Here is a 22,313-nt window from a genome sequence, read left to right on the forward strand (position 1 = left end):
CCTTTCCCCCAAGCCATTATACAGCCCGGTGGTATCGTGCAGATGTAATATGTATTATTGCACTAATTTTCAAGAAAAACTGAAACTGTTTCACAATCAACTATGCTCTGTTATCACTGACTGAGTGTTGTGGAACATTAGTCCTTGAAAAGAGGCTTCTCAACTTATCAACAGTGTGCAAGGCTGTATGGAGGCTATGGGGAACACTTCTGGCCTCTTTGTAGCTGCACCCATAACTACCTTGAATACTCTTGCAAAATACACATGAATCCTTCACCAGGGCAGTGCAGACCGTTCCCAGGGATGAAAAGATGCTCCTCTTGGCATCTTCTGGACGTGTTGGAATTCCAAGCAGTATGTGACAAGTTGCTCAACCTGCTAATCTATCTCAGGCCACCAGACAAAGCTTTGAGCCAACACTTTCATTTTGACCATGCTTAGATGACTGGCATATAGCTCCTCCAGCACTTTAGCTCCCAGCTTGAATGGTACACCTATCAATCCCCACATAAGGCAATCTCCATCTAGGACAATTTCATCTGAGTACTAGTAGAAATGGGGAACTGGGATTTTTGCTGCATGTTCCAGCCATTTTAAATTACCATGTAGACCCAAGACAGTGTGGGATCTTTTCTAGTGTCCCTTTGGATCATTTGTGCCATCATAGGGAGGTTTTTTATTTTCATGAGGGATAATATGTCAAGAGGAGTGTCCTCTTTTGTAATATTTTCAAGTATTTGCTTTTCCAAGGTTAATCTGGACAATCAGTCAGCATTTCCACAATTAGTCATCCTCTTGAATTCGATCTTGTAATTGTGTCCTCCAAGAAACAGAGCCCATCTCTGCATTTGTGCTGCTGATCTTGGTGGAACACTCTTATGTGGATTGAAAATGGCCACCAGTGGTTGATGATCAGTAATGTGGGTAAATCATACAAGTACTGGTTGAGCACAGTAGCCAGGTTTGGCACGAGCCTGTTATAGAAGTTGACAAATCCTAAAAAAAAAGACCACAACTGTGACACGTCCTTTGGCCTTGGGGGATCCACCACTACTTGAATTTTCTCCGCACACTTGAGTAATTCTTGTGGGTCAATGGTGCAACCACAGTCAGTGATGCTAGGTTTAAAGAATTCACACATGGCCATTTCATGCTCTGAGCCCTTAATCTTCTAATCTTTTAAACACTGTCTTGAGAGTTTGGAAATGCTTCTTGTCATCTATACTGGTGACAATGTTATTCTGGTGACACTGAGTGCCTTGCAACCTTGTTGCACCTTGTCCACAGCTTTCTGCCAGAGTGCAGGTATGGATGCCAATCCAAAAATAAGCCTATTCCAGTGGTAAAGCCCTTTGTGAGTGTTTATGATGAGGAACACTTTGGACTCTTCTTCTGTTTTCATCTGTAGATAGATCTCAGCTAAATCCACTTTGCTGAAAGATTTGCAAAGACATCCTCTATCCTGAGCAGAGGATATTGATTAACTTGTTTGGTGGTGGTTCTTGGTTGGTGGTGACTTTAAAATCACCACAGATCCTGACAGACCCTTTCTTCGTGGCTTTTGGAACCACTGGCATTGCCCATGGACTCAACTGAACCCTGGAAGGAATTCCTTCAGCCTCCATGCGATCCAGCTCAGTAGCTACATTATCACAGATGGTATGAGGAAATGGATGGGTTTGTAAAACTTGGGTGTGGCATTTTCATTTAACATTATTTTACCCTTGATATGTTTGAATTTTCCAATGCCACCCTTGAATGCTTCTGTGTCATCAGAATCTTTCTGAATTTGCTTTCTGTTGACTCTGTTTCAAGGGATGTGGCATATTAATGGTGGGTGGATCTCCAATCACATTGTACTTGTCTCATCCAATCACAGCCGCACAATGCTGGCTGTCCTGCTTTTACAATATACAAGCCCAATGTGGCTAGTTGGTTGCTGTATTTCACTCTTACAGATGTCATTCCCAATATAAGTTCTCAGCTGGATATCTGCAGGCTTCAGTTCATAATCTTTGAAATGCTGATCAAGCTCATTTTGTGGAATGGCTGAAACAGCTGAGCCAATGTCCAATTCCATTTCAGTTAATTTGTCATTCACTTCTAATGTAAGCCATATTGCTTGACTGTTGTTACTTTTCACATTGTAAATCTTAAGGCTACTCAGCCCTGTGTCTCTCTATTCAATATCAGATTTTTATCAATAACACGCAGATTAGTGCTCTTTTTGAAACTGCAACATTTTCTCTTCCAACTGCAGTCCATTTGTTTTCATTTACCTGACATTCTCTTTGTGTGTGTCCTACGTTCTTGTATATTCTGAAAGTTTTGCCTTTAAACCTGCATTTTTCTGGTGTATGTGTGCCCCTGCCACAATGTTAACTCTATTTGTTTGGCCAGCCAGAATTCTGTTTAGATGTCGCAATTTTGTTCACGGCCACTTTCATTCTTGACTGCAACTCAATTGCATCTCTGTCTGCAGTTTCCATCAATACAGCTATTTCAACTGCTCTTTTAAATGTAAGTCGTGCTTTATTTAGGAGCCATAATAGAATCAATGAAAGAACAGGGCAAATGAAAAGTGTGCAGAAGACAACAAACTGCAAATAGAAAAAGAAAGAAAAAAATAAATAATCACAATAATAATAATAATAATAATAATAATAATAATAATAATAATAATAATAATAATAATAAGTTAATGAGCCATAAGTATCAAGAACATGAGAAGAAGAGACTATGAAGGTCAGTCTGTAAAATATGGGAAGAGTTCATTGATGGGGCAAGTGAAGTTGAGTAAAGATAAAACCTCTGGCTGAAGTGACTGACAGAGGAGAGGTAATAGATGTTCCTGAACCTTGTGAAGCAGGTCATGAGGCTCCTATGCTGCCTTTTGATGTCAGCAATGTGAAAAGGGTATGGCCTGGATGGTTGGGGTCCTTGATGATGGATGCTGCCTTCTTGTGACAGTGCTCCATATAGATGTGCTCAGTAGTGGGAAGGCTTTAACAGTGATGCACTGAGCCATATCCACCACCTTTTATAGGCTTTTCTGTATGAGGCTGTGATGCAATCAGTCAATATACTCTCTACCACACACCTATAGAAGTTTGTCAAAGTTTTAGATAACATGCCAAATCTTCGCAAACTTCTAAGAATGTAGAGGCATTGCCATGCTTTCTTTGTAGTGGCACTTAGGTGCTGGGCCCAGGGCAGATACTCTGAAATGATAAAGTTTGAAGTTGCTAATCCTTTCCAACTTTGATCCCCTGATGAGGTCCGGCTCATAGACCTCTGTTTTCCTCCTCTTGAAGTCAATTATCATCTATTTGATCTTGCTAACCTTGAATGAGAGGTAGTTGTTGTGGCACCACACAGCCAGATTTTCAATCTTCCTCCTGTATGCTGATTTGTCACCACTTTTGCCAATGTCACAGTGGTGTTGTTGGCAAACTTAAATATGCTGTTAAAGTTGTGCTTAACCTCATAGTCATAAGCATAAAGTGAGCAGAACAGGTGGCTGAGCATACAGCCTTGTGGCACATCTGTGCTGGGTGATATTTTGGAGGAGATGTTGGCAATCTAAGAATGTATCTGTGCATCTGTGGATGTAAACTGTCCTCAATTTAGGATGTTTACAGGAGCAGGTGTATAAAAAGGGCCCAGGGGATCATGAGGGACTCCAGCCACCCCAACCACAAACTGTACAGCATTTCCATCTGACGAGCAGTACCACAGCATTAAAGCCAGGACCAATAAGGTCCAGGACAGCTTCTTACACCAGGCCAATCAGATTGGTCAATACACATTGACCTGATTGCATATCTGACAGTACATACATATATAGAAAGCAATAATGTATATAGTCCTAGTGTTTGGGCAATATCCTCCCGCATTTCTCTTCCTTATTGCTTGTACATTCTGACAGAGATGCAACATAAGATTTTTTACTCCCCCATGTTGTGAGAAGGATGTAAGAAATAAAAGTCTAATTGGAATTCAATTCAAACTGACAGAGATGTGCAAATGAGGAAACTGAAGATCCAGTGGCACAAGGAGGATTTTACATCCAGGGACTTGTAGCTTTTGAGAGGATGATAGTATTGAATGCCAGGCTCTAGTCAATGTTGATGTGCACCTTCATGGTCCAGATGTTCTCGGATTGTGTGAAGAGGCAATGAAATGGCATCTGGTGTTGACAAGTTGTGACAATAGGCAAATTGGAGTGGATCCAAGTCACTTCTCGGGAGCAGGAGTTGACGTCGGCTTCAGAGACTGAATTCACAGGGTCATCGGAGGCTGTGGGAGTTCGTAAAGTTACCTACATGTTTTGATGGTCAAAGCGAGTATAAAAGTATTGCGCTCACCTGGAGTGAAGCCTGGCTGTCACTAATGTCTCTTGGTTTCACTTTGCAGGAAGTGATATCATTCAAGCCTTGCCACAGCTGTCGGGCATGCTTCAGTGATTCAAATGTGATCCGGAATTGGCACTTCAGAAGTAAGATGGAGATTGTACCTGGACCTCTTGTTTGTAGCATGGTTGGCAGACCTGAATGGCACTGATCTGGTCCTCAGCAGATTGCAGATCTCATGTTTCAACCAGGGCTTCTGGCTTTGAATGATTTTGTGGAGACACACTTGTGTACTACTGTTTTTATAAGGTCTGAGACAACTGTGGCATACTTGTTCAGGTCCTCTGATGATCCTTGGACGTGGACCAGTTTACCAAGTCAAAGCAATCCCGTAGCTACTTCTCTGTCTCCCGTGACCATTTCTTTGTTGTCCTTATCTCTGGAGCCCTACTCTTTAACCACTGCCTGTGTGCAGTCAGTTTTTCCACACAGGCCCCTGTGGGAATCTACAGTCATCTGCTTTACATATCCACAGGGCAAGAATGACAATGGAGCAGTATGATTATACACTTTTATTGAGTCATGTTAGTAATGGTACACATTGGGCAACTTGCAGTGTTGGCGCTATGAGCCAGGCCCACCAAGACATAAGATATGCGCACTCGAAAGCCTGCAGCCAAAAGAGAGTGCCCGCCTGCACATCAGAGGCCCATTGAATTTGCCGCACAAGCAATTGACCACGTGTGCATTCATCTCAACTTCACAATCGATATGATATGGAATGTCCCTGCTCCGTATTGATGGGAACTACAGATGAAGGGAATAAGTAAGGTAAACTGAGAAAAATGACAAAATGTCTGATGCACCATCAATAACTCTCTGAGACGTGAGGCGAGATATCGGCTTTTATTGACTGGAAGAAAGAACAAGCAGCAATTGACCACCATACTACATCCTGGAGACTGAGGGCAGGGCTCAGGCCCCAATCGCCTTTATACCTGGGTCTGTGGGAGGAGCCACGGTCAGTGGGAGGAGCCACAGGAGCTGTCAGTGGGCGGGGGGGGGGGGGCCTGTCCAGACAGGTATATGTAGTTCACCACATTCACCCCCACTTTGTTTTAAAAGAGAGTCCCCATGGGGCGAAGTTTCTGACAAGTATATTTACAGGTTAAGTCTATCAGGTGGTCGATTCTGTCGCTGCGATCTACGTAGCACCGGCTGTGATTGCACAGGTGCCGGTGGTGATTGCACCGGAGACGGTGGTTGTGCTGGTTCCGGCCTAACTGGAGATGTCAGCCCACTAGGCGTCAGTGATCCCTCACGCTTGTGTGAGGCGCCTGGTATATGTGCATGTGAGACACCCGGTATAGGAGTGCCGTGAGGAGTCTGTGTAAGGCTTGGTGTGCGCGGTGTCACCTCGGGTACAGGGTTCATAGTTACCGTGGAGTGTTCAGGGTAGTGGTCTGCTGCTCCTGTGGGCGCCAGGTCGTGGACGGAGACCGTGTTATCCCGCCCATCAGGTAAGACAACATAGGCATACTGGGGGTTCGCATGTAGAAGGTGAACCCTCTCGACCAGCGGGGAGTATTTATTGCTCCTCACATGTTTCCGGAGCAGCACTGGTCCTGGGGATGTCAGCCAAGCTGGTAGGGTGGTCCCAGTGGCAGACTTCCTGGGAAAAGAGAATAGGCGCTCGTGAGGGGTGGCATTGGTGGACGTACATAACAGGGAGTGGATAGAGTGGAGTGCCTCGGGGAGGACCTCCTGCCATCGAGAGACTGGCAACCCTTTTGACTTAAGGGCTAAAAGTGTGGCCTTCCACACTGTGGCATTCTCCCTCTCCACCTGTCCATTTCCCCGGGGATTTTAGCTCGTGGTCCTACTAGTAGCAATGCCCCTAGCCAGCAGGTACTGGTGCAGCTCGTCACTCATAAAGGAGGACCCTCTATCACTGTGGACATAGCAGGGATATCTGAACAGAGTGAAGTGCTGGCACAGGGCTTTTATGACGGATGTGGCAGTGGTGTTGGGGCAGGGGATGGCAAAGGGGAACCGCGAGTACTCGTCGATAATGTTGAGAAAGTACACATTGCGGTCGGTGGAGGGAAGGGGGCCCTTAAAGTTAACACTCAGTCGCTCAAAGGGGCGGATGGCCTTGATGAGTTGCGCCTTTTCAGGACGGTAGAAGTGCGATTTGCACTCTGTGCAGACTTGGCAGTCACTGGTCATCGTCCTGAATTCCTCAAGGGAGTACAGCAGGTTCTGGGCTTTCACGAAATGGTAAAATCGGGTGACCCCTGGGTGGCAAAGATGTGCATGGAGGGCGTATAGCTGGTTGAGCTGTGTGCTGGCGCACGCTCCCCGGGATTTGGCATCAGGGGGATCATTGAGCCTTCCAGGCTGGTACAGGATATCATAGTTGTAGGTGGAGAGTTCTATTCTCCACCACAAAATTTTATAATTTTTGATTTTGCCCCGCTGTTGGTTACTGAACATGAATGCAACTGAGCGCTGGTCGGTTAGCAAGCTGAACCTTTTGCTGGCGAGATAGTGCCTCCAGTGCCTAATAGCTTCCACTATGGCCTGGGCTTCTTTCTCCACCGCGGAGTGCCAAATTTCAGGGCCTTGAAGGGTACAAGAAAAGAATGCACTGGCCTGACTGCCTGATTGAGGGTAGCAGCCAGCGCGAAGTCGGAGGCGTCACTCTCTACTTGGAAGGGAATGGTCTCGTCCACCGCATGCATCGTTGCTTTGGCAATGCCCCCTTTAATGCGGCTGAAGGCCGCGCGGGCCTCAGCAGAGAGGGGAAAAGTGGTAGACTTGACCAGGGGGCGGGCTTTGTCTGCGTAATGGGGGACCCATTGGGCGTAATAGGAAAAGAAGCCCAGGCACCGTCTGAGGGCTCTGAGGGTGGTGGGAAGAGGGAGTTCTAACGGGGTGCATACGGTCGGGATCAGGGCCAATGACCCCGTTCTCCACGACATACCCAAGGATAGCGAGTCGGGCGGTTCCGAACACACACTTGTCCCTGTTATAAGTAAGGTTCAGGGCTTTGGCCACTTGGAAAAATCATTGGAGGTTGGCGTTGTGATCCGACCAGTCATGACCACAGATGGTGATATTATCCAGATAGGGAAATGTGGCCTTCAGTTGGCACTGGTCCACCATCAGGTCCATTTCCCTCTGGAAGACCGAGACACAATTTGTGACACCGAATGGGACGCGCAGGAAGTGATAGAGCCTGCTGCCCGCCTCGAAGGAAGTGTAGGGGCGGTCCTCCGGGCGGATGGGGAGCTGGTGATAAGCGGATTTCGGATCTATTGTCAAGTACACCTTGTACTGAGCTATCTGGTTGACCATATCCACGATGCGGGGTAGGGGGTACGCGTCAAGCTGCGTGAACCTATTGATGGTCTGGCTATAGTCCACAACCATCCTATTTTTCTGCCTGGTCCGAACAACGACCACCTGGGCCCTCCAAGGACTTGTGCTTGGTTCAATGATCCCCTCCCTGAGCAGCCGCTGCACCTCTGACTGAATGAAGGCCCTGTCCCCCGCACTGTACCTCCTGCTTTTAGTTGCCACAGGTTATAGTCGGGGGTCAGGTTGGCGAACAGCTTTGGGGGAGGGATCTTGAGGGTGGAGAGGCTGCAAGTGGTGTCTGTAGCGCAGCTGTCGGCATGGTGCTGGGTGGGATGTGTGGGTCGGTGTGTGTGTGTGGTCAGTAGCGGGGTATATGGCGAAGTCCCACAAAGCTGATGATTCCCGACAGTGAGTGGTGGGAAGGGCCCGTCATAAGCCATAGTCACACTTTCGAGGTGGCTCTGGAAGTCCAGCCCCAATAGCACAGGCGTGCACAGTTGAGGCAGGACCAGTAGCACAAAGTTCCGATATTCTGTGTCCTGCACCACCAATGTTGCTACACAACCCACCCGGATGTCTGTGGAATAAGACCCAGAAGCCAAGGTGACCCTCTGGCTTACCAGCCGTGTCACAAGTCTGCAGCGTTGCACTGTGTCCAGGTCAATAAAACTCTCAGTGCTGCCCGTATCAAACAGGCAGCTAGTCCTGTGCTCCTCTACCAGGATGTCCATCATTGACCTTGCGAGCTGGTGTGGGGCGCTTTGGTCGAGGGTCACGGAGGCCAGAGGTGAAACACCGTCTTGGTGCCCGGTAAGCACCGGTTGGTCAGAGGCGGGGCATGGTGGCGCCGACAAAGATGGCCGCCCCCATGTCTCGCACGAGGTGGGCAGTCAAGATGGTGGCCCCCATGCCTCACACGCAGCGCTGCCCGACCCCACTCGTGGTTCAGACTTACAGACCCGGCAGCTGGAGCAGGTCGCTTCTCAGGCCGGGCAGCATTTTCGGGGGTGCTTTTTGAGTCCGCAGAAGTAACACTGCGTGGACTTGCGCCTGGCAGCAGCTGTGGTCGGGTTCGGGGAGTTCGTGGACTTGCGACTGGCAGCTGCGTTGGTGAATTCACTCACGGGTGGCAGGGTCTGAGCTGTCCACGGGACCGGCGGGGGATCGTACGGCTGGACAGCGTCAGCGCTGTGCAGAGCAGTCTCCAGCGTGTCGGCCGTCTCGATCGCCGAATGTAAGGTAAGATCGGCGTTTTCCAGCAGCCGCTGGTGCACGTACACTGACCTGATCCCCGTAACGAAGGTGTCTCTTATCAGCAGCTCCGCATGTTGTTCCGCCGTCAGAGCTTTGCAGTTGCAAGTTCGCACGAGTGTCTGTAGGGCTCGGAGAAACTCGGTGCTCGTCTCGTCGGGTCGCTGCCGCCGCGTCGCTAAGCGATGTCTTGCATAGACGGCGTTCACCGGCCGCAGGTACAGTCTTTTGAGGGTGTCCAGTGCCTCTTGGTAGGTCGGCAGGTCCCTGGTAAGTGAATAAACTTTCGGGGTGACCCTCGAGAGGAGAAATCTGTGCATAATAGCAGGCTCAGTCGCGCATGCAAGCCAGAGTTCAAAGGCAAGAGCTGCTTCTGGAGTTTGGGGGTCCAAATCTAATTTTTCTGGGTGTAAAATACTTTCCATGTTTTAAAACTTCCAGTCAATAAAATTGATGCACCATCAATAACTCTCTGAGACGTGAGGTGAGATATTGGCTTTTATTGACTGGAAGAAAGAATGACCACCATGCTACATCCTGGAGACTGAGAGGCCGGGCTCAGGCCCCAATCGCCTTTATACCGGGGTCTGTGGGAGGAGCCATGGTCAGTGGGAGGAGCCACAGGAGCAGTCAGCAGGGGGGCGTGTCCAGACAGGTATATGTAGTTCACCACAATGTCTATCCTGCTTGGTAGTGCTCAACTGGCTGGTGCACGCTTGTGGACACCACGCTGGGGGGGGGGGGGTTCATCTTCCTTGTCTATGCCTTCCTGTTTAGCTGATGACAAGGTCAGCAGACTGTGAATCTCCTCTTAATAAAGCGTCCATTAGTTCACCTGCTGGAATGTTGACTTCATCGGCAGAGAACACTTCTATAGTTTCCCTGGAATTCCCAACAGTTCTCTGATGTATATGATCCAAATGTCACCTGACAATTCATATGTCTGTCATCTTCTGCTCTGCTCCTTGACTGTGACAATGCAGAATGATAGCCGGTAGCCAGTTTTCTTCCTGTGAGATGATCGTGTAGACTTTGTCTTTGGCAGCAAACTTCCACAGCCTGATGTTTCATGGCCTCTTGCTTTGTGTAAATTTGCTACTGGATGGTTAGCTGCTGGAGATCTAATCTGGTGTGTAAGTTGTGCTTAAACCTTATCTCATCGAGTGATGTGCATGTGTATATTTGAGGTAATCCAGTAATAGAAAGAGAAATGGCTTAATTTTGTCATCAAGTCACCTTGTGTTTGGAAAGGCCTCATTTCACTGTTTGAAAATGCAGAAACAGGGAAACAAAGTTTTCTGGGTGGCCTTAGCAATCCTTGGACCTTCTGTCCATAGGAGGAAAGACAGAACCTTACATGTTTTGTACCTTCTGAAAAATAAGTTAATTACAGTGACCATTTGTTAAAATAGCACTTGGAACCTACTGGTATCATCACCATCACTTTTCAAAGGGTATCTTTGCCGAAGTAAAATTGAAGGTTGTAGGTTGGGAAAATTGCCACAGGTAAACACCCCCCCACCCCCACCCGTGATTCAATTTTAAGAGATTAGGCAGAGGCTTTCCAAATATCGTCCCAATTTATCTCATGATACCTGGACAGAGTAATGTTTTTTCATTGATTACTTATTCAATGAGAGAGTATTTATGAAACTATTCTTTCTTCAGCAACTGTATTGTTAGTTCTAAGCAACCTCATGGAGCAATGCCTTGGTGTGAGTCGGTGCGTTTCTGTGATACATTGGATTATATGTGCTCAAACCAAAATGTTGTTAAGTGCCTTTGTTTGAAGACAGTGCATCAAAGATACTAACATCATCTGAAGCCACCTTTTCAAATAATGACCTAAAGATTGTTGATTTCTGACACAAAGGGCATATTTACAAATTTATGAAGAGGATGGACAGGGCGGGGTGTCACAGTTTATGGCGCTTGAGCATGATCTACAATACATGGGATCATCCCTAATCTGAATCTTCCCATTTGCTTTGGTATCGTATGGTACTGGATTGTCATATTCCATGAAACGTTGCCCTTCTATTTCGATCTTTTTATTGAGAAACTAGTGTAATTATTTCTTCATTTGTTTCTGAACATAGCATGGTCCAACAAAATATCTTAACAATAACAAAATACCAATTAATACTATAAGGTGTGTGAGTAAACCCAACTCTTCACCTTTCCCAAAGAAAAGTTCTGTCAAATATTGTTATTTTTAAAATCAGGTCAGCATTCTTCAAGGGGAAACAATATATACATTTTTAAATATATATGCTGTGTGTTTTATGTAGCAGGCTGTGTTGTGCTAAATTTCTCCAAGAATAAATCTGAAATGTTGTTTCCTGTAGGCAGTTTTCTGCTCTAAATAATGCCCATAATGTAGAAATGCAAAGCACAAGTGCCTTTCATATGCTTCTGATTTTGAATCAATCTTTTGTAAACATGCAGATGTCATCTCTGTTATCTGGTTTCAATTTCTTTGACCTTTTAGCTAATTATGTCTACTAGGATTAACATCATTGGTATACTGACTCATTTCCTTTGATGTGCTTTGTTAAAAAAATACAGTGGCTGAAGCAGATTGAAGGTACAGAGGCTGCTCTTCATCAGAAGATGTTGGACCTGGAGAATGAAAAGGTACCGTTACATGTGTTAATGCAGAGCAGGAATATACTGTATTAGAAATCTGTTGGATCACTTTGAAAGGGTGAAAAGATGGGTGTTGCCAATGATTTAGCAATTATTAATTGAGTTAAATAAAACAAGCTTTACCATCTGATATTCACAGAGTTTATAGGTTATACAGATAAGTCATTGCTCCTTGAATAGTAAATTGATTTAAATACATTGTTTCAAGTGCATTGCTGTCCATATTTTAAATAACTATTCTGTTCCTGCTAAGTAGAAAGTGCAGGATTTAGAAAATGTACAATATTTTTTAGTGCCTGTTGTTGGGTAGGGCTCTGTCAGCACGTTTGCTGCTGAGTGAGAAGTATCCAAGTTAAACTCTAATCTTCAACAGGATGACCACAAAAATCTGGGCTGAGTCTCCAGGACATTACTGAAGGTGTTTTATTCTGCTGGATGTGACTTTATTTTGATGAGATGTTGAAATGGAGACTCGTGTTCTCCCAAAAAATCCCTTGTCTGTATTTCCATGAGCAGCGGGGGAACTGGTGTACCTACAAGACTATAAGGTATAGGGGGAGGAATAGGCCATTCAACCCATTGAGTCAGTTCTGCCATTCAAATATGGCTGACTTTTTTCAACCCCATTCTCTTACCTTATCCGAATAATCCTTAAAACCATTTTACTAGTGAAGAATTTCTTCTACCTGAAGTAGTCCCTATGACTTGGCCACCTCAGCCCATTGTGGTAACAAGTTCCACAAATTCACCACTGTCTGACTGAAGAAATACTTCCTAATTTTAGTTCTTTTATTCCAAGGCTGTGCCTTCAGTTCCCGGACTCTGCATGCACTCTATCCAGGCGTTAAAATATCCAGTAGGTTTCAATGAGATACCCCTCATCTTTCACAACTCCACTGAGTACAGACCCAGAGACACCAAATGCTCCCTTTTATGAGCCTCCAATGGACTATCTAGAAAGCTAGAACATCTTTGCTCAGATACAGGGCCCCAAAATTGCTAAACGTATTCTAAATGTGTTTTCATCAATGCCTTATAACATCTTTGCTTTTTATGCCCTCTCAAAATGAATGCCACCATTGCATTTGCCTTCTTTACTACTGACTGAACCTGTGAGTTAACCTTAAAAGAATCTAATCAAGAACTCCCAAGTCTCTTTGTGCCTCTGATTAATTAATTTTCTTCATATTGTTCTAATTTTCTAAGTTCTCTGCAAACCCCATGCCACTGCTATACCAAATAATGTTTGTTTCTTTTAAAATAAGTATCTGATCTGTATAATATTGGTATTTGTTGGAGCATCCCTTGTGGGAATTGATTTCATTACAAGAGATTCAAAATGTTCTGAAAATACTATGGCAGTGCATGTGCTTCTTCTAAGAAATTGTTTTATGATCAAAATCAAGATCAAGATTGTTCAATGTAAAGGAGAGTTAAATAATTGTTACCCCAGATCCAATGCAGCACAAAAAAAATTAAGATAAGAATACAATAAATATAGATACATAAGATAGCTTATATTCATAAATTGATTGTATGCCCATAAAGTGATGCTGGGTGACTTCATAGGAAATGATAAAAGTACTGGTGGTTGGGGGTCTGGAGGGATAGGTTAATGGGTGGAGGTATTGATCAGACTTACAAACAAATGTTTTTGAATCTGATGGTCCTAGCATGCATGTTAAATAGTCTTCTCTCTAAATGGGGTGAGACAAACAGTCCATGAGCAGGGTGGGTGGGATCCTTCATGACTTTGCTGGGCTTTTTCCAGCACCCCTCTGTATATATGTCCTTGGTGGTGGGTAGGGTGGTACTGGCGATGCGCTGGGCAGTTTTGACTACCCATTGTAGAGCCGTCCTGCCCACTGCAGTGCAACCTCTGTACCATAATGTAGCTGTTAGGATGCTTCTATTGTACATCTCTGGACTGACATAACTATAGAGGTGCATATGAACAAACTGAGAGAGATTGATCAATCAGATTCCTATATGATACTTAACCATACAGATGATCAAAATATTTAAAAGAAATCTGGACAGATACATGGATGAGATCACAAAACCATAAGACACAGGACCAAAATTTGTCACTCAGTCCATTGGACCTGCTCCACCATTTGATCATCGTTGATTTATTTTCTTCCTCAATCCCTATTCTCCAACCTTCTCCCCGTGACCTTTGATATACTTACTGAACAACAACCTATTAACTTATGCTTTAAATCTATCTAATAAGAGAGGGATATGGCTAAAAATAGACAAATAGAACAGACTTCAAATACCTACAATATTGCTTTGCCTACTCTACTCCTTGTCCACGCTCCCCTTAGGAGACATCTTTAGAGAGCATAAACCCGATTTCCACTGTTATGTAGATGACCCATAATCAGTTGAGCCAAGTGATGGTAAAATCCGATCTTTCCTGACTTCTAGTATGGCTGCAGTAAGCAAAATTCAATGCTCAAAGTATACTATTATCAAAGTATATATATTTCTCCATATACAACTCCAAGATTCATTTTCTTGCAGACTTACTCAACAAATACAAAAAACATAATAGAATCAATGAAACTCTGCACCAACAGGCTGGACAACTAGTGTGCAAAAGAAAACAAACTGTGCAAATACAAAAAGAAAGAAAAAGAAGAAATAATAGCAATAATAATAGTAATAATAATAAATAGGTGATACATATCGATAGCATAAGATGAAGAATCCTTGAAAATGAGTCCATAACTTGTGGGAACAGTTCGATGATGAGGTAAGTGAAGTTGAGCGAAGTTACTTCCTTTGATTCAAGAGCCTGATGGTTGAGGGCTGGTAACTTTTCCTGAACCTGGTGGTGTGAGCCCTGAGGCTCCTGTTCCTTTATCCTGATGGCAGCAACTAGAATGAGCATGCCCTGCAAGGTGGGGTTCCCTGATGATGTATGCTACTTTCTTGTACCATCACTTTGCGTAGATCTGCTCTGTGGTGGGGAGGGTTTTACCTGTGATGGACTGGGCTGTATCTGCCACTTTTTGTAGGGTTTTCCATTCAGAGGTATTGGTGTTTGAATTGGATGAGCAAGAATTTCCTAAAACTAAATGAGGATAAAACTAAAATACTTCTGGTTGGTCCCAAAGCCAAACGAGAGAAACTTCTTGATAAACTCTGGAACTTGGCTCACCTTATAAAATCAGAAGAAGCCTGACTGTTATCCTTGATGCAGATTTGAATTTTATATCCCACATAAAGGAAGTGACCAGGGCAGCATTTCTACACTTAAGAAATATTGCAGTTACCTTTATTTCTGTCACGTATTGATACTGAAAAGCTAATTATCACCATTATGTTAAATAACTAAATTACTGCAAAACACTTTTTAATGACCTTCCAAAGCAATCTAATGACAAACCTCAACTCATTCAGAACACTGCTGCTAGACTTTTAACCAAAACCAGGATGAGGGAACTTAGCAATCCAGTCCTCCAAGAAGCACAGTTGGGTTCAATCACACCAGTTTGGTCCCAGGAACATTGAATCAGTTATCTGGTTGGATGGCTGAAATGATTTTTCTAATCCAAAACCACTGCCCCTTCCTCCCACCAAAAGTTCTCAATGGCATTTAGCCATTTCTGCGATCTACATGATCAGTCTACGGCAGCTCACTATAAAGTATATTTTTTATTCATTGTTTGTGGGCTGTGGATATCATTGACAATGTCAACATTTACTGTCTATCAACATTTGCCCTGAGCAGTGGTGGTATTTACTATGGAACCTCTTCACTGGGTCTGAAGTCACATAAAATCCAAACAAAGTAAAGAAAAGAGATTCCATCCCTGGAAAACAGGAGTAAACTAATGACATTTTTACAAAATCCAGTCATTTCATAGCTGTTGTAATTAACTTCCATTTAAAAAAAACACATCTAATTTCCCAGATTTTGACTTTTATCTGTCAGATCAAATGTTCAGTACATAAACATTTCATTATCCTATTTATATAATGTGTTGGTACTGATGCCTGGAACTTATTGGTTTCACTCACTATGTGCACAGCGACCAAGACTTAATGAACTACTTGTTGAAAGAATAGCTTGGGTCAGTTTAGAACGGACAGAAGTGAAGGACTTGCATTGTAGTGAGTGAAGCCTGGAGATGGTAATATGCTTTTAGTGAAATGCCTGTATAGAATGGAGAAGGTGAGAAGTCATCACAGATGAGGTGTCACTGGCAGATAGGGTCGGAAAGAGAGCTTTTGGTATGTTGGCCTTCATAAATCAAAGTATTGAGTACTGGATTTGGGATGTTATGTTGATGTTGTATAAGATATCGGTGAGACCTAATTTGGAGTATTTTGTGCAGTCTGGTCACTTACCTACCAGAAAGGTATCAATAAGATTGAATGAGTGGAGAGAAAATTTACATGGATGTTGCAGGGTCAGTGGATCTGAGTTATAGGGAAAGGTTGAATACATTAGGATTTTATTCCCTGGAACATAAGAAAATGAGGGGAAAATTGAAAGAGGTATACAAAATTAAGAGGGGTATAGATAGGTTAACTGTAAGCAGGGCTTTTACCACTGAAGTTGGGTGAGACTAGAGCTAGAGGTCATGGGTTAAGGGTGAAAGATGAAATGTTTAAAGGGATCGTGAGTAGGGACTTCTTCACTCAGAAGGTAGTGAGAGTGTGGATTGAGCTGCCAGTGAAAGTGGTGGCACTGGGTTCAACTTCAACATTTATAAGAAATCTGGATAGGTACATAGATGGGAGAGGTGCAGTCTGGGTGCAAGTCAATGGAAATAGTCAATTAATAGTTCAGCATAGACCAGATGACTTGAAGAGCAGTAGTGTTCTATGTCTCTACAATGCAAGGTGTGAAACAATGGGCATAGTGGGGACATTAAATATCCCTCAGAAAGAGCTAATAGCAAGCACAAGCCCTACCTGGGCTGTAAGCACCTGATGTGTGGATGCCTGCACATGTGAACAAACTCTCATAATGTAATTAGATTCAAAAGAAAACCATTCTTTATAAAAAGCCTGTTCACATGGAACTCCCCATAATGATCAGACATCATTGCCTCTTAAAAGTACAGGCAGTTAGTTGTACCACATGAGGCCACTTAAGGGAGTTGTTTTGGAAATTTATAAGCAATTATTTCAGCCGATGTTTGTGATCCTTCAAGCCTATCCAAAATATCAATTGCGTGTGGGAATTCTATTCTTGTAGCATTATACCTGTTATGTTTTGTAACTCCAAAACATAAAAACTAATTACAAGAAAAAGTCAGGAGCCCAGGAGAATGGGTCTTAGTTTTGTTTTTACTTTAAGCGAGATGCACGCTTGTGGTATCATCATGATGTATGTAATTCATGTATTTTTACATATAACCTGTAATGAATTAGTTAAATGAACAGAAACGCTGAATCAAACAATAAATTTACAACATTACTCAAATACTTCAGATAAACTGCATGCTCCCTGCTTAGCTATAAACTCCAACTCAATAGAGAATGCATCTCAACTATATACACAGTATATTATATATTAGAATTACTATACAGATATTCACATATATGATAAATATTAAAATATCTCATTCAGGCCTAATATTTAATTGCTCCACAGGATTTCTTGGTCTTGTGGGATAATGTCTCACCTGATAGGGGAGGTCACTCTGCTTGGCAGGTGAGATTTGTGCCTGTGAAAACAATCTCAGGTTCTGGGGCCTCCTCCATGGTGGTTGTAAGAGTTGACTTTGAGATTGCAGGAAGTTGTTCAGATAGCTTTGGATATCTTTCTTCTTCTTTTTCTTCTTCTAGTTTCTGCCTCTTGATCTTGGGAAAGTGATTTAGTTCACTGGAGTATTCTCTTTTTAATCCTTCTTTTGCTCCTTTTATTTCTGTTCTTGGTTTCCTCATCCATGACATAATCTGACAAATCTTCTGTCTTCGTATTTCCATTGACTGCTTTCTCATCCTGCTGGGCTTTGGTCTTTGCATCTACTTTTACAAGCAGCTTTTTGTCTCCCACTTGAAGTTCATGCAGTTACAATGCACACAGAGAATATTCTGATTTTTTATCTAAATCTGAATGCTTGCAACTTTCCTGAAGTTCCTTGAAGTCTCTTCCAGCTTAAAGCCAAGACACATTTTGCAAGTAACTGCCTGATCAGAGGCTTTCTGAAATTTGTTACCCATAAAAACTGTTGTAGTTAAACCACTGCTTTTGTCACTTCCACATTTAATCTGAGCAGCATGGTCTTTTCTTGGTCCAATATGCTTTACAACCAGAGGCACAGAAGATGGCACCAACATTTGTTTGTCCTCTGTTGGGTGACAGTTCATGGTGTACAGCATGGAGGCAGTTGTCGCATCATCCAGTACCTTTCTTAATTAACTTTCAGTTGACAATATTACAAGGGATGTGACATACAAATGGTGGATGGATCTCCAATCAAGTTGCAGTTCTCTCAGCCAGTCATGTTGCTACAATGCTACCCCTCCTGTTTTTACCCCATGTAAGCCCAATGTGGCTTGTTGGTTGTTGTATTTCACTGTTACAAATATGATTCCCAAAGGAGTTATATTTTCTCCTGTATAAGTTCTTAGTTGGATATCTACAAGTTTCAGTTCAGTATCCTTGAAATACTATTGAAACTCATTTTGTGGAGTGTCTGAAACAGCCAAACCAGTGTCCAATTCCATTTCAATTACTTTGCGGTTCACTTCTGGTGTAAGAAGTTTATAGTTCGTTTTCACTTTGAAAAGCTCAAGGCTACCCAGTCGTGTGTCACTCATCGTTATCAGATTTTTCATCAATAGCATGCAGATTAGTGCTCTTTTTGAAACTGCAACTTGACTTTTTATCTTTTTCTCTTCCCTGTGCAGTCCTTTTATTTTGTTCTGCTGGATTGCAAGAAAAAAAGTGGGAGCCCAGGAGAGCGGGATTTTGCTTTATTTTTACTTTAAGCAAGGCATGCATTTATCATGTGGTAGCGTCATGATGTATGCAATTCACATATCTTTATATAACTCATATTTATTTAAATGAACAAGAATGGTTAATCAAGCAATGTATTTGCAATGAAATATTAAATAGACAACAATAACCAAGTAGGAAATCACGATAAGTAAATATTCATGTTTACTGTCCCCTCGAAAACAGTATTCATTACAATACTGTGGAGGTATGGTCCCTGTATTGAGTGATTTTGTGTATTTTCTGACTTATGGACAAAATGATTTATGGACATCTTAAAAAATGGAATCCATTGTAACTGAAGGTCAGCCTGTAAAAAGAAAAAGCCAAAATAGTTTCCTGAACTGCGGAAGATTTATTTCAAGTTTCCAGTAACTGCATTATCCCTGTCTCTTTGTTCTAATGCTACTTTGTTTTCGCTCTGCTTTTCTTCTCATTCATCTTCCATTTTCATCTGATCCTGACAGGTCAGCTCTGATTAACAAGTGTTCAACACACATTCTCAGCTGACAGCACCACCTTTCTTCTTATTCGCCTTGTCCCCCATTACATATGTTCTCTTTGGCCTCTTCATCTCTTTTCCTTTACTACAACTTGAAATGTTCAATTTCCAGTCTTTCCAAGTTTAGATGGAAAATTAACCTGAAACCCCTTTCTTCCCACATGCAATATCTTACATACTGTGCATTTACACCATTTTTATTTTTTTATATACAAATGGCAGATTCAGTTATAAGCTGAATGTTTTTTTCTCTTTTACTAGGAACTGTTTAGCAAACAGAAGGGCTACCTAGAAGAGGAGCTGGATTACAGGAAACAAGCTCTGGATCATGCCTACATGGTAGGGACACCAATCAGCATTCTTCAGTGCGTTGTCACTGTGCAGAGTTAGGATGCAATAAAGTTTGAATTATCATGTATCAGCTAGGTGGGATTCTGGCACTAAAGTAATAGGATGAGAAGGAAAGAATGCCCTGGGTTGATTGAATAATTCAAAAAAAGACATGCACTATCACTACTTAAAAATGTAGAAAATTATTTGGGAATTCTATTCCTCAAGGGTTTTGGAAGCAGCCTTTAAATATTTGTAAGACAGAAGTAGGTATGTTCCCAATAAACAAGGAGGTTAAAGGCTATGATGGTAGGCAGGAAGTTAATTTTGACATTACAGTCAGATTACCCATGATCTTATTGACAGGCAGAGCTCCAAGTTTGTATGCTTATTGGCAACGTATGAGTTAACCCTATATTGTGAAACCATGGAAAATGGGAGGAGACTGACCAGACTGTCAGAAATAAAAAGAGAGCATGGCATGTCGAAAATTAACATTGTTCTATCTGTTTTATGAGTATATTATGAACACGTGGGCAACATTACAAGGGGAGGGTCCATTCCTGATTTGTGAATATGACTGGATTACTGCTACATTAAAATAAATTAAATCTTCCATAAGAAATATCAAGCATCAGATACTTCAAGGTTTAGCTTTTATCCACAAACATAGAGTTTTTCATTGTGAAATGAAACCAGAAAATCTTCTTTGTATGGGACCAGAGCTTGTGAAAATAGCTGATTTTGACTTAGCTTGTGAAATTCAATCTCGCACGCCCTATTATTGACCATCTACAAGATGGTGCAGAGGCCCTGAAGGTATCCTTCAGTCAGCAAATACAGTTCTCCTATAGATATGTGGGCTGTTGGTTATATCATGGAAAAACTCCACACATTAAGACCCCTTTTCCCTGGGTCAAGTGAAGTGGATCAGATTTTCAATATTTGCTAAGTTTAGGAATACCGAAAAAGAATTATTGATTCAAAGGCTATCAGCTTCCAGCAGCCATGATCTTCCACTGGCCTCAGTGTACACCAAGTAACCTCAGGCCTCTGATTCCAAATGCAAGTGATGAAGCCATTCAGCTGATGAAGGACATACTGCAGCAGGACCCAATGAAGTGCCCAATCTCAAGCAAAGCACTGTGATATCCCTACTGCCACGTTGGTCAAGCTGTGAGAACTCCCCAACAAGTGCAAGAGCAGGGAAACTGCAAAGAGAAATGTGTAACAAACGCATGGTTAATCAGCTAAAGCCTGTACCATCACCTCATCCTCCATCCCTGCTTAACCCCATCCACCCTGAAGGCTGTTACAGTAAATTACTCCCTCTCAGTACTAATCTAGTATGCAGCAAGCTAATACAACAGGCTCACGTGACAGTGGGAGCAACATTGAACAAGCAAAACAGCATCAAAATATTCTATCTCCAATAAACATCAAAATGTGTAAAAACATAATTAAATTAGAAGATAATATCTTCAATAGCACCAAGCCAAAAGGCAGTGCTCAATGACGGAAGTGTGCTATTTTGAAAGATTTCAGCAACTGGAATGTTTCTGGGGACTTGGAATTTGCTTCTTCAGCTAAAAATGCAAATTTGAATGATTTAAAAATGAGGCAGGAACTGCCATTGAAAACAGAAAGCTTTTTTGACCTGACTCCTTCAAGTACTAAATTGAGCAGTGATGATATGCCTACAGATAATCTTCCTCAAGCAAGTTCAACTTCCAGAGCTTCATTAGCCAAATATCACTATCTGAAATAATCAAGATATCTGCCAGTTATGTTCATCAACATTTCATAAGAAAAAGGTTGGATCTGCTGGCCAAAGAGTGTAGTTCACACCAGTTGTGAAAACAGATTCTAATTATGCATCTTGGAAATCCATCCGATCAGAGTTAGGATTCAGCTATATAGTTATTCAAGCAAAAGCATCGATGGGTGAAGGCCACACATGCATCAAATACATGGATGAATTGACTGGTTGTCCAAATATGAAGGACATAGATAAAAACAGATGTAAATAATATTTAGATGCATGTCAGGAGTATTACTTTTTAGCATAATGTCTATTGAACATTAATTTTCTGTGTAAAGACTAACACATTTAAAGATGATTTTCAAACAATTGCATTTGGTATAGTTGGGTTTGTTTCCATTATAATTCATATATTTCCTACCCCTAGAAAAATATCTTTTCAAGAGCTTTTTTGAATATTTGCTGGTTAATAACTTAATGCTTTTTATCCCTTTGTATTTCTGTATACATTGAGCTATGTATATAACACGTTTCAGGGTTTGTTTATTAAAGTGCATTAAGTGTTGTGATAAAGGATAGGATAATAGACGTGCAGATATGTTTGCTAATGAAAGTGGAATTTATAGGATACTCAAGTTGGAGATGCACTACAAGTGTGAGTCATTGAAATTTGCCCGTAGCAATTAAGAGGTATTTTCTTAAAGTGAGAACTTACTGTAACATCTGTGGTATCCTTGACTAGCAAACTTGTTGAGTAATCCATTGTTACAAAATGGAGGATTAAAAACATTTGCATCACTTTCTATATTGTTAAGCACACGTTCTTCTCTTTCTTGGGAATAGACCACAGTTCTACCCTGGATGCTTCCTGATGTTACTGACCAAAAAAATAGCACTTCCCTTTCTTTGTATTGTGTATGAATTCCTTCCTCTAACGGTTCAAATGAATAAAAGTCTGCCAGATGGAAAATTCTAATCACTAACCTTTTATCCTGCCATTAACTGACAACAACACATTCATACCCACACCTTGTAGAACACCCCATAGATGCCCTTTCTTTCCACACCCAAACCCTCCTTTAATACCTTTCAGTTGGCATTGGAACTGATTTATAGGGTTATTTCCATTCAAGC

The 22,313-nt window shown here is 42.4% G+C and overlaps 1 pseudogene; it reads left to right on the plus strand.

Annotated features, from left to right (window-relative positions):
* The window catches only part of LOC132390938 (serine/threonine-protein kinase ICK-like), a 35,998-nt pseudogene extending 14,567 nt beyond the window's left edge, over window positions 1–21,431 (plus strand).
* Window positions 21,432–22,313: the final 882 nt, after the last annotated feature.

The sequence above is a fragment of the Hypanus sabinus genome, chromosome 3 (assembly GCF_030144855.1).
Source record: "Hypanus sabinus isolate sHypSab1 chromosome 3, sHypSab1.hap1, whole genome shotgun sequence".
NCBI lineage: Eukaryota > Metazoa > Chordata > Chondrichthyes > Myliobatiformes > Dasyatidae > Hypanus > Hypanus sabinus.